Here is a 14,126-nt window from a genome sequence, read left to right on the forward strand (position 1 = left end):
CCTTGATGGTGAATGTGGAGAGAATGATTTTTCTTATGGGAGAATCTAGAGTCAAGTGTTGCTGTTTAAAAATAAAGGGTCATCCATTTAAAATGTAGATGAGGTGACATTTTTTCACTCAGAGAGTTGTGATCTTTGGAAGTCTCTTCTGGGAAATGTGGTGGAAGCAGAGTTGTTAGGACAGAGTGAATAGATTCTTGGTAAGAAAGGGCAATGATAGGTTATTGGGGGTGGGTGGGATGCAGATCTGAGGTTCCATTCAGATCAGCCACGATCTTTTTAAATGGTAGAGCAGACTCGAGGGACTGAATGGCCTACTCCTGCTCCTTACTAAAAGCAAATCACTGTGGAAGCTGGAATCTGAAACCAAAAGAGAAAATGCTGGAAAATTGCAACAAGACTGGCAGCATCTGTATGGAGAGAAAAGAGCTGGTGTTTCAAGTCCAGATGACCTTTTGTCAAAGTTAAAACGCATAGAAAGTGGGAGATATTTATATCGTAGAGTGAGGGAATGAAAAATGAATCATGGTAACTAAAACAAGGGGAAAGGCTAATGGCAGTCCATAGAAAGAATAGAAGGTGTGAATGGCCAAATGGCAGAGAAGCTGAAATCAGAGTGTAAACTATGACAGATAACCCTATCCTTTAAGCACAATCTCCAAAAGCAGATTATTTTGTTATTTATTCTTTGCAGGACGTTGCTATCCATCAATTAGCTATTCTGCTTTTCTTCAACAGCAACTACGCTCAAATGCATTGGTGGCTGTAAAGTGCTTTGGGATCTCCTAAGGGGGTGAAGTGTGCTTTATAAGTTTAGGTCCAATCCTTTGTCACTACGTAGTGACTCTGGAGAACTCCACACATCATCAGGAAATACTATGGCTGCTAGACTGTTTGACAAATACTCTGATATGTTTTGAATAGATTTGAAATACTCAGGACACTAACCATCGTACCTGATGGGACTCTTCACCAGCACACACACATTGGTATGACAAGTCCATTGTCTGCATTAGATCCCCAGCTGTTTTAGCACAGCATTCATTTTTCCACAGATTATCTGCACTTCCTCAACAGACATATTCCCACTGCGGAGACAAAGAGAAACAAGGGAAAATGAGGGAAGATGCTTCAGCAGTGATAGGAAAAGGTTAATGTCTCAAATGGAACGCTGAATCCAAAGCACATCTTAAATCAATAATTGGTCACAGCCAGTTCACATTCATGATTAGTTACATTCGAAGGAATGATGCAGGAAAGAAAATGTCTGCCTCAAGTTGATATAACAATAATCTACTGCCCCATGCATCGCCCATTGGCCAAAATGAAGGAAGCTATTCGTCCTCAGTGTCTGTTCTGGATCATTGAAAGAGGCATCCAATGAATAACCTTCATCCTCCCACTACCCCCACCCCCCACATATCCTTAGCTATATATCCAATTTTTGAAGGTTACTATTGAATCTACTTCCCACCCTTTCAGAGGATGCATTCTTGATTATAAGAGTTCATTGCATGAAATACATTTCTTCTCATGTCCCATTTTGTTTTTCTGCCAGTTCTTATAAGCGTGTTTTGGGAACAGTTGCCAAATCTATTATTTTCTTACACAATGCTCACTTAATAACGTGAGAACTCATCCTCAGTGAACTCAGACTTAACTCAACAATCAACTGTAACTGGATGGAGAGATGAAAGGGGGTTGGTTAATGGATTATTGAAATAATTATCAGGAATATAATAAGCACAGAATCTGAAAATGAGTTAAATGCTGATAAGTGAACAATCAGCTTTGATCAGTACTTCTATAAACTGAATTAAAGTAACCCATTCACAAATCAACAACCCATTGACCTTTGCTTATCAACAATTTAATTAATAGAAGCAGAAACCCAACCAAATAGTGGTCAGCAGAGTTCTAAATCATGCTGCTGATTCTAAGCAATATTAAGCTATAAATGACAACATGTGGTGGGCTAAATGCTATAAATTGTAGCGTATGGGATTAAATTAGGAATAATATGCAGTGAAAATAAATAATAGTGCAAAACTTACGACAACAGAAAGGCAGCCAACAAATGTATTGATGCTAGGAAGCGAGAGATTTATCTTGTGTGATCACACAAAATGGGTTCTATCATGTCGGCCGCACTGTAATACATTCCACAACACAACTGAATATCAAACAGAGAGTGTAATGGGTGCCCAAAGCTAAACTGCCTGTTCTGCACTAGCAACCAAAGCAAATTTCTATCCTGATATTTCTGTGCATGCTAGTTTTATTCTGGTGCTGGTCGCTTAAAATAGATGCCCGCAGAAAAATAAAGAGGCATGTTCAGAAATGTACTAAAATGGCATGGGGTCTTTAATCATGAACTTCACAGATCAGAAACTCCATATGATAAAATGGTTTAAAATAGTGCAAGTCTTTTTGAATCAAGTGTCTTTCAAGCGGTATTTTACATCAAACCCACGTCTGCCTCACCTGGGAGTATTCATTGCTTGTTACAGCAAAGGTGGACAACTCCCAAGTGCTAATGTAGTGTCGCAGTCCTATGCAAGTGCCTGTATGTATTCATATCCTGCAGTTCTCCTTCATAAACTTTAATACAGCCATAGAGTCATAGAGGTTTACAGCATGGGAACAGGCCCTTTGGCCCAACTTGTACATGCCGCCCTTTTTTTTAAACCACTAAGTTAATCCCAATTGCCTGCATTTGGCCCATACCCCTCGATACCCATTGTACCCATGTAACTATCTAATGGCTTTTTAAAAGATAAAATTGTAACTGTCTCTACTACTACGTCTGGCAGCTTGTTCCAGGCACTCACCACTCTCAGTGTGAAAAAATTGCCCCTCTGGACACTTTTGTATCTCTCCCCTCTCATCTTAAACCTATGCCCTCTAATTTTAAACTCCCCTACCTTTGGGTTGTAGTCATCTAGTTAATCTGTCATCTAGTCCAGCAATCCCATCTTGCCAAATTATATTGTTTTGGGTTTGTTATCATTATCTCTTCTATATCCCTACAAGGTCCTTTAAGACACTTTCTTTCAAGAGAAGAGCTCCAACTTACCTATGCACTCCTCATCACCCATTCCTACTAGAACAACACATCACTCTCCAAGTGTTAAATAGAGAACTTAATAGTAAATATGACATCTGGATATTGGGAGTATTGGTACATAGCAGCCTGGACATTTTTCTCATTGTCACCTCCATAAACTTTGCAAATAAATTAATACGACCCCAGATTTTGTCCGATGACACATTCTATCCCCACCAAGAGGTACATTAATTTCTTAATTTTGCTCATGGTAGGCACACACTACTCTGCATGTTGCTATTCATTTGGACACCTTCCTTTCCACAACCTTCACTGCTTTATGAACTTTACTGCCTTTTACAAGCTAAAACCATTCACCTGTAACAGAAACAGGTGACACCCCAACAGAGAACTCTGGGCACCGCAACTCAGAATGCCTACCCACCTAATGTCATTTCAATTATGCTTATATTCTACTGAGCAACAAAGAAAACTCTGTCATGGTTATAAGGGAATACTGTTTATTTCTCAGGAGAATATGAATAAAATTGATGGCTTCTCTTAATTCCCTGGAAACTGTAATGTTAAAGTATTACCATTCCTGTGTTAACTACTGATGGGATCAAGATTTATATTTTGACAGAAAACTGGTTCTCAAGGCCAACAGTTCCTTAGATTGTTCCCAGTTAATTTTTCTATCACAGAGGTGTCCATAACTCTTTGCTAGTTCCTTCAGGCAGGATGTAGCTGATAAGCAGCTAAATCTTATCAACGTAGAGAAATGTTTCTGTTCTTGAATAATAAGCTACATTTCCTGTCCACTTGATTGATGGCAGACTTTACAAGTTGTCGACACACAGATGGAGAGATTGGAATACCATTATCTGGACTAATTTTATGAATAAATGGAAAGCAGGAAATGCTTCCAAATAATGAGCCGTAAGATAAAGAACTTGCATTTATGTAGCATCTTTTTTACAGCCTCAAAGTATTCCAGGCAGCTTCCTAGCCAATTAAGTGGTTTTGAATTTTCAGCATAGTGAAGTGTAAAGAAATACAGCAACTATTTGTACATAGCAAGCTCCCACAAACAACAATGATACAATAATTATCAACTGGGGCTAAGTTGATAACACTCTTGCTTCTGATTCACGAGATCTGGATTCAAGTTCCATCTTGGGACTTAAGCACAACATTCAAGATTGACAATCCCATGCAATATTGAGGCAGTGCTGCATTGTTGGATGCACTGTCTTCTGGGTGAGATGTTAAATGGAAACCCTTTCTGCCTGCTCGGATGGATATAAAAATCCCATGGCTCTATTTTGAAGAAGAGCAGGGGAGTTATCCCTGGTGTCCTGGCCAATATTTATCCATGAATCAATACCACAAAAAGAATTATCTACTCATGATCACATTACTGCTTGAGAAAATCTGCTGTGTAAAGTTAGTTATTGCGTTTCATGCATTACGATAATGACTACACTGCTTTTCTTAAGTATTTAACTCAGAATACTTCTAATTATTTTTGAGCAAAAAATATAACAATGGCATCTCCAGAGGCTTGAATTCATTGGAAGTTGGGAATCTCATTTACTGAAATGCTTGGATTACATATCTACATCTGAATCATCAAGAGCATGTTTACAGAGAGGCATGTAACATGATGAATGGGATGGATAGGATAGAGGTGGAGAGACTCTTCCCGCTCAGAAAGGACAGTAGGACTAGGGGGCACAGCCTCAAGATAAAGGGGGGGCGGTTTAGAACAGAGTTGAGGAGGGACTTCTTCACTCAAAGGGTGGTGAATCTCTGGAATTCTCTGCCCGTTGAAGTGGTGGAGGCTGCCTCGCTAAATATTTTTAAGACGCGGGTTGATGGGTTTTTGATAAGCGAGGGGATTAAGGGTTATGGGGAGAGGGCGGGAAAGTGGAACTGAGCCACGACAGATCAGCCATGATCTTATTGAATGGCGGGGCAGGCTCGAAGGGCTAGATGGCCTACTCATGCTCCTATTTCTTATGTTCTAAATCATAGCTGGACTAGATATTAGAACATGCAAATGTTTAAGGACTCTACAGACCTAAAAATGGGTAACTTGAACTTTATTGTTAGTATGTCTCAAGCCAAGCTGTTTATTTTAATACGGACAGCTGACATGCTAACACTTCGTATGTGCAAGAACTGCTTCTCCTCATGTTGTGGCACAAAAAAATATAGTTAATGAGAACATCTCAGGATAATGTACATTTAATGCTCAATATTAAACTCCTTTGGTTCAACTCAGCTCTGTTATATAATTAAGAGTGTTTCCAAACATTTGGCAACTGTTGCTCACTCACAAACTCCCTAACATCCTTCACATGCATTTCCATTCAACATGTTGCAATATGCTTTGAAGCAATAGCAATCTGACATCACTAAAAGGGAAGTGTGTCACAATCCAGTCTCAGTTTCACTTTTGCTTCTGAGCAGAGCACACACACACACACACACACACACACACACACACACACACACACACACACACACACACACACACACACACACACACCTCACTGGCTGATGTCTTCAAGCTAGCTAGCCAGGTACATATGTTCTTATCTGCTTAACTTAAATAAATGAATCCACAGGCGATTGGTGTTTATACCAGTATAACACAAAACAACAGACAACTGGTAAATCAGCCAGAGGAGAGAATGGAAGATTTATTTTTCTGCAGCAAGTTGTTATAGCCTGGAATGCAAGGCATGGGCCAGATTTTCCACTTCCCCCACTGCAAGTTTTGCAGCAGCAGAGGCAGCTCGCTGTTGGCCAGTGGGGATAACTGCAGGACATTGGGAAAAGATAAAGAACATGGGAAGATTTGGATATCTCTTTCCAAAAGGCAGTATAGGCATGATTGGCCAATTGGTCTCCATCTGTGCTATATCATTCAAAATTAAAGTCTCCTATGTTTCTATGCTGCCTTATAACTCAGGATTTGAGAGTGCCATCAGCCAGACCACAACTGATACTTTACATCAGAACTCGTAAGTTCTTTCTATCACTAAAGTGCACTGAGAGCCCTCTTTTCAATGCACAAGTGTAAGTTTCTTCCATGCTATGGAACAAGTTGCCTCTGGAAATGTGTAAACAAAAGCTTTTTAATATAATTGCTGCAATCAACTCTCTGTTCAATACTGAGCTATGTTGTGCTAAAATTGATATCTGAAAGAAAAATCAAAAATCATCAGCCACCATGTAATATAGAAAAGAGCAGATGGCTGTCAGTGAATTACAGGCACTAATCCAACTATGGGATTTGGCTCAACCACTTGACTGGATTACATGCTCTTAAATACAGTATCCTGTGTGCACTGCACTCAGAGTCAATATGACTTTTGCTTACTTGAACTTCATTATGAGAACACCCCCAGCATGTTTCACATCTCTGCACTGCACTCCATTGTTTTCAGCCTTACTTCCCACCTGAGAAGGAGTTTGCAGTTATATGAAGTTTGTGCAGAAACTATCTAGATATGGAATATGAAAGCTCAGACTAGCCTAGATCCAATTTACTTTGCTAATTCGTTGTTAAAATACAGTGTTTTGGCTTGTTACATTTATTAACTTTACTACTGCCCCCTATTAGTCTTGGTCTAGGCATTGATCAATAGTGTTTCTGTCGAACTAGAGCAGAAATGGCTATAGCCACAGACACACAAGACATCCTTTCTGACCACGGTGCATTACCATTCTTCCTCCTTTCCAGCCTTTGACACAATCACTCACATCATCCTGTTCTTATAACATTACCTCCATTGTGCCGTACGGTGGGATTATTACGTTTAGTTCCACTCTTACCTATCTGATCAGAGCCGCACTATCTGTAACAATGCCTTCCCAATGCTATACCATTACATGTAGAGTTCTCCTTGGTCCCTTTCTGTTCCTCATCTGGATGCAACCCCACGGAAACTCCACTCATGAACATGGGATGGAAGTTTACAGAATGACATGGTCCTAACACTCACCCCAGCTAAATATTTGGTGGAGGTGGAGGAAGAAGTTGGGGAAGGGGGTCTGTGCATGGTCCCAACAGTTGTCCAACAACAATTTAATGCTGGAAGTAATGTTAATTGCTTTAAGGCAAGACTTCCGTCTATCCCCGCCTTGGAGAAAATACAGCAAGTTGCAGCATGATTCCATTAACTGTTCATTATTGGTCACTAAAGGGCTGAATAGACATAAAGGTGGACAGGACATCCAATGTCACCACCAGCACTCTGCATCTCCTACAATTTAAGAAAGGTCAGAGGTGGGCGGGTAGGTGGTGGCAGTACCACCCACTGGATTTAATGTGTCATCTTTCACCTTCAAAGCTGCCAATGGGGGGGCTTAAAGTCCAACCCATGGTGTCAGTTTCCACATGTCTGCTGTGGCACCCAATTTTAACTCAACACCACATCTCTTGATCTACCTTTTACATTTTATTCATTCAAGGGGTGTGAGCTTCGCTGGTTAGGCCATCATTCATTGCCCATTCCTAATTGCCCTTGAGAAGGTGGTGGTGAGCTGACTTCTTGAACTGCTGCAGTTCCTGTGGTGTAGGTACACTCACAGTGCTGTCAGGGAGGGAGGCCCACGATTTTGACTCCTGTGTTTGTGCCATCAGTTAGCTTGTCTGTCACATCCGGCTAAACATAGGGATCAAATCTGTTATTTTTGACCCCCCCCCCCCACCCCCGCCATTCAGGTTTAAACAGACAACTCACAACCCCACTGTGATTCAACCCCAAACTAAGCTTCTGATCCCATATTCTCCCTTTCACAAAGAACTCTCCAGTAGCTCCTGATCCTGTGGTAGCCCATATTCAGCTCAAGGCCACATCGCTGCCATTGTCACTTTTAGATTTGATTATTCCAACACTCTCTTGGCCAGCCTTCCATCCTTTACCCTCCATGAACCTAGATCTTTTCAGGCTGTTGTTGCCTGTATCCCAAACCACTCTAAGGCTGGCAGTTTCCTGCTCACCTATACAATGCACACTGTTGATGGGACTGAGAATGGCCAAAAGTCCATTAAATTTGGGCAGGAATTTCTGGTCCGTTCAATGGTAGGAATGGAAAATCCTAAGCCTTGTTCACTCATTACTGTGTACTTGCTTTGCAACAGAAATCAAACTAAAATTTTCTTTTGATCATTTAAATCTCACCATGGTCCCTCCCCTCTCCATCCCGATGTCTCTTCCAACCTTCCATACGCTCCTTCTTGTGCATCTTCCACTTCCTACTACAATTGGCAGACACCCTTTCAGCTGCCTAGACACCAGAGGATGGAATTCCCTCCCTAAACCTTGTGGCTACTCTACTTCCATCTCCTCCTTTACAACCATCCTTAAATCCATCCCCTTCAGTCAGTCCTTTTCTGGAATCTTCTTTTGGGAATAATGTTTTTCTTCCTTCACTGAATCAGCTTGGGTTATTTTCTCGATGTGAATGCTGCTATATAAATACACAGTGTTGTGGAACATGGATTCAGGGTCTCCTGATGTCATCTGAACTCTGCAGCAAATAACTGAAGTAAGAAGGCCTTTTTGCATTTCACAACCAATTAATGCATCAGTCAGCGGCAATCTGTGACATATGACCCCATCCCAGCCTGAATTAGCTCCCTACTTGCTTCTGCATTCACTATGAATGTGATGATTAGTTGGTTAATTAACAGCTCAGCTGGTTGATCATCTGAAAAATAATTGTTCTACAATCGTTTCTTGAAGAAAACAAAATATTAAAGACCCCGTTCCCAAATTTCTTCTCAGCAGCTGCCCTTTCATTTCCAAATATAAATGTGATTCATTCATTCCATGTATGGTTTATTTGATGTGATTGTAACTCGCTCATGTATGTTTGTTTCAAAATCATGATTATATTTGAGTTTTGCTGAAGGATGTTTTCAGCTCTGGGAAGATGCAGCATCTCAGCAGAAGAAATTAAACAGGGCAGACTTGCTGGGCTGGATTTTGTATTGTTTAGGGAGGTGGGGAAGGAGAGATTGGTTGCGGACATGCATTAAATATCTCAACCTTAGATGGAATAATTGGATCCTGATGCCTGTGAAACATGCCGGAGTTTTGAATGGGAAAGTGGAATGAGGGGCAGAATCCTACATGCCCCCAAATTGTTCAGCTTGTTGCCGAACTCTCAAAAATGTTTTTCAGCAACAGTTTTCTTTTGGGAGGCACAGGGGAAAGGAGATGTCTAAAACACATCTATGGACAGCTGTTGTGAGCACAGCGGGGAGCCATGAGGACTTTATGATGCAATGGCCATTACATTGAAAGTACTGAGATTTATACTTAGCTGCCACTGTTGGAGTGAGAATCTTGCATTTGTGCATGAAAGTGCTCAGTGATAGGACTCTTGAAAGGGGCTTCAGGCATTGGTATCACAAGGGCATCAGTAGTTGGTAGAGGGAGTTCTGCTGATCTGAACAGCAGCAGATCAGGAACTGATTTAATAGCAAGTTACTCTGACAGTGGACAGTTAACTACTAGTAGTAGAGTGTGATGTAGGAGGTGCCTTCACCTTTCCAGGCAGATGGCCTCAGAATGGCTCACAATGACCTGAATGTCTCACCATGGTACCCCAACTTCCATTGTCAAGGCCATTGCCCTGAATTTTTATGCATCTTGGTCATTCCAGGGATCTACTATAGGTCTGGGTGGCATATTATCATTGGTAGCTCATCAGGGCATTAGGCAGATCCTGGAGGCAGAGGATAAAATCCATTGTGAGACAGGTAAGCCAATGCAGGCACAGCAGGTGTGGGACTATGCTGCCATTGATTAATTCCCCCAGATCCGCTAGAGACTAAGGTATCAACAGAAAAGCCAGCCAGAATCCCGAATATTTAATTGTTCTGTGACCACAGTGCATCTTTCAGGAATGAGCTCATTTCCTGGATAGCTTTCATGATTCCTTAAACCTTCAAAAGTTCCAGGTGCCAGCCTCTTCAAGCCAATAACCAGCCTCAGTGATTGGCTGCTCAGATAAAAGAGCTATCCTAAAGTTATTAACTCCTGATATCATCCAGAATCTAGACTTGCATTCAGAGAGGGGCAATAACCATAACTATTATTAGCCAGTGTGTTATAAACTGTAGTCATCTACAGCACACTGCACAACATTGACTAAACAAAGAAGCTGAGAGTTTGGAGTCCAGAAGAAGTTCTGGATGACCATCCAAAAACATTAAGAAAAAGATCTCTAACACCAACATTCTCACCCACCCCAGTATGCCCTCACCATTCCCTATCTCTATGTCTCTTTTAATAATAGCAACACAAACAAACCAGTCTGAGTGAAGCACAATAATTTATTATTAAGGAAAAGTTAATGAACAAACTGAGAAAAAAATCATGCTTGAGCATTTGTGCAAAATAGTGTCCTGTTTTCCCATCTATTTCTACATGGTGCTCTCCACCCCTGGATGAAGATAAGATGGAAGCAGCCTGCTCTCCTTCCTCTGTGTCTGACTGAGATGCCCATAACTTCTGTCTCAACTAGGATGTGCCTCTGGGGACTCCTCCACAGACTGCTATACCTGCAGCTGCAACCTGACAGGGGCAACCTCTTTGGCAGGGTCTTGCGGAATAGGTAGTCCCTAATTAGAGGGACTGTGAGCTAGAGGGTTGATGTAGGTAGTCCCTAACAGGTGGGCCTCTTATCAACAGCTTCATCTGTCTCAGCCTTTTTATTGCACACTTGCATACTGTTATCCACCTGAAACATCTCTGTGGCATTGGTGACACTGAGCTATCTATGCTAGAGAGAGACTCACTCTTTCTGTTCCACTTAGAGTGCTGCTGCAAATGACTGTCCAGGAGGTGACCATTCCTTCATTAGTAGAGTTCCAGCACTTAAATCCCTGAGTCAGATGTATCATGTATTTTGCATGGATCATTGGCTGACTATGCCTCCACAATGCTTCATGGAGCTGTAACATTTGGCAACTCATCTGGTTCAAATGCCCCTGGAAAAGTGTTCTTGTTTGTGATGACCAAGGCACAGCATCTTTGCCCAGAAGGGCCAGAGGTATTTCTGCCCTCTGCCTTCCTGGAGGAGAGACTGCTTGCAGTTGACTCTGGCTCACTCCTTTCCTCATGCACACTCGTCTGCCCACCTACTGCACCTCCTAATATTGACTGAGGCCTTATGAGGTGAGCACATCTGCATTGGTGGAAGGTGCAGAGGAATGATGTGATGAGCCAAGCACTGGAACATCTCAACCATCCGAGAAGGTCAGCAATGTCGAAACTGGTGTACTGAAGACCTTCACAACCAGTCCTGTGGGAAACATGAGGAAGTCAGGATGAGAATTTGGCTTACTCAGCAGATTCCTCTGCAGAACTGACTCCCCTGGATGATAACAGTTATATCAACATCATATATCTAGGGCAGGATATTGTCCATGCCCCTCACTTGAAGATTGGGCTATCGAATAATCTTGTTCTTCACCACCTCCTGCCTCATCATCGCCCATGGCCTGATATGATGATATCCTAAAAACTTTACAGTCAACCTTCTCTACTGGGGTCAGAGTGTGGAGATCCAACATCCACCATTTGTCTGAGAGAACTCTATGTTCTCTCTTTTCCTCCAGGATGAATAGAGAAGGTTTGATGAATAGTCTACTCTTCGGCACTTATTTTGGCAAGGCAACTTCATGAGATGTTGCACTTTTCAATTGTGTCCCTTGTTCAATATGCCTCTTGTTCAATTATGTCCCTTGTTCAATTGTGTCCAATATGCTAGAGTTGCTAATGACTTCATGATTCAACTGGTCACTTGATTTGACAGAGTTAAGGAGAACTATAAGTACTCAGGCTGTTCAGTGAATGTGTGTGGAGTCTTACACTGAGTTAGAAGCTTACCACTGGGTGCTGTGTGTCACTCACCTTTCCAGACCTTAGCAGGCCATTGAACCTCTTTCAGCACTGGACCTACATTCTTCTGATTATTCCCCAGCTGCTGACCTCCATCATCACCACTCCCATTCAAGCTCCCCTTGTGTTGCTAGATGCATGTCTTCACCTAGACATTGGGAACAAGATATCTTTCCAGTTCAACCCTGCATCTGTTGGAACCTCACGGCATCCCAGAATCTTGATGCTGCCCATGCTAGCGGTGGCCCTGCTACTTCATCATATCACTGAGTCATGTTTAATGCCTCATAGATAGGAAGAGATGACACACCAGATGTGTAGACCTTTATTAAAAGCTTTAAAAGGTCTCCTCTCTCATGCTGCAGCTCATCACTTCAGTTTAGTTTCTTGTTCAAACTGACCCAACCCAGACTGAACTAACCATACCAGTGGCAATCCACAGACAAACATAATCAAACACAGAATAATTGAGCAATACAAGCAGTGAGCACAGTCATGACTGTCATTCATCTTTTCAAATGACCTTCGGTAACTATATCCCACCTCCAGGCCTTTCCAAGTGGAACTAATCGGGCACCAAATCCCACCCATCCCTCCCCCTGGCCATTTAGCCTTTTTATACATGAAAATTATGCTGACACAGCACAGGGTCAGGACCCAGACAAATAGCCCTCTGTAATTATGTCCCTATGTTCCTATCTAAAAGATAGGTGCTTGATGGCTGGCATAGACCTGATGGGATGAAAGATCTTTTTCTGTGCTGTAAAACTCTAATTCATTCTAAAATTATGTTAAACGCCAAATGATATTAGATCTGATACCACATGACATCCAACATTGAAATGATGCAGGCTGTGATATGAGATATAATTATGTTTATTACATACTGGTGTAATAGAAAAGCACAAAACAACTTTCAGCATCTAAAAATTAAACACAGATTATATGCCATATTATTTAGTAATTATTAAAAATATGAATTCTAACACACTCACCTAAATGTAAAACTCAGAAAGTGCATTGCCTATATATTTATGGCATGCACCTATACAAGTAATTGATAGACAGAGACAGACTTGTCTTTCCCTGATATCTCTGTTGAAACCAATCTAGATTATAAAGTGTTGCTACTAGTTTTCAAAACCACATAGATTTCTTCAAAATATTTATGAATAACTATGAGACAGAGGCATAGTAACAGATAGACAAGTCTTAAGCAGAAGGAATGCATATGATAGACAGACAGGTAAAATAGCTCAATATCAGACTTGACAGTTGGATAGAGGTGTGAGAGAAAGATGGGCAGATCTTGTCACAATGTGAACACAACTTAAATGGGATAAACGTTTTTCTCCAGTGTACTGGATTGGAATAATGTACATAATCTAACATTATTTTCACACTGAATTATAGATAGCAGGTCCATCACTTGTAAAAACTTACTCAACTCATGAATTTAAAGACAATCAGAGATTGAAGGAAACAGTGTCCGGCATGGGCTTAGTGCTGAGAAGGACAGAGGTTGATGGTATATGTGTTAGGTGGGGGTTGAGGAGGATTAGGTAGAAAAGGAAAATGGATGAGAATTCAATGAAATGTAGCACAACTCCACCCTCCACCTGCACAGCTCTCACCAGGCTAATAATTACCCTTTAGCACCAGAATCAGTTGGACATTTGCATATTGCATTGCAGCAAGATGGTAATTCCCAATTCACCCTTAATCCCTTTAACAGGATCGTAAATCTATGGAATTCTTTACCACAAGTGCTGTAGAGACTGGGTTGTTATGTGTGATAGATTTTTAACCGGTAAGGGAATCAGTGGTTATGGGGATAAGGCAGACAAGTGGAGTTGAGAATTATCATTCTACATCAGATCAATCATTATCTCATTGAATGGCACAGCAAACTCAATAGGCCGAATGGCCAACTTCTGCTCCTGTCTCTTGTGGTCTTAACACCCATTGGTCGGATGATGTGATATCAATGAAATGAAGGTATTGAACAGCAATGACCATGTTAGTCACATGTTGGTCACATGCTGTCATTGTTACAACCTCTGATAATAAAGCAAGCACACTCACTGCTACATTATTGAATTTACCCAATTGAAGAGAACTGAACACCAAGCAAGGATGAGGTGGATATT

Source organism: Carcharhinus amblyrhynchos, chromosome 16 (assembly GCF_965287045.1).
Source record: "Carcharhinus amblyrhynchos chromosome 16, sCarAmb.v2.hapA, whole genome shotgun sequence".
Taxonomy (NCBI): Eukaryota; Metazoa; Chordata; class Chondrichthyes; order Carcharhiniformes; family Carcharhinidae; genus Carcharhinus; species Carcharhinus amblyrhynchos.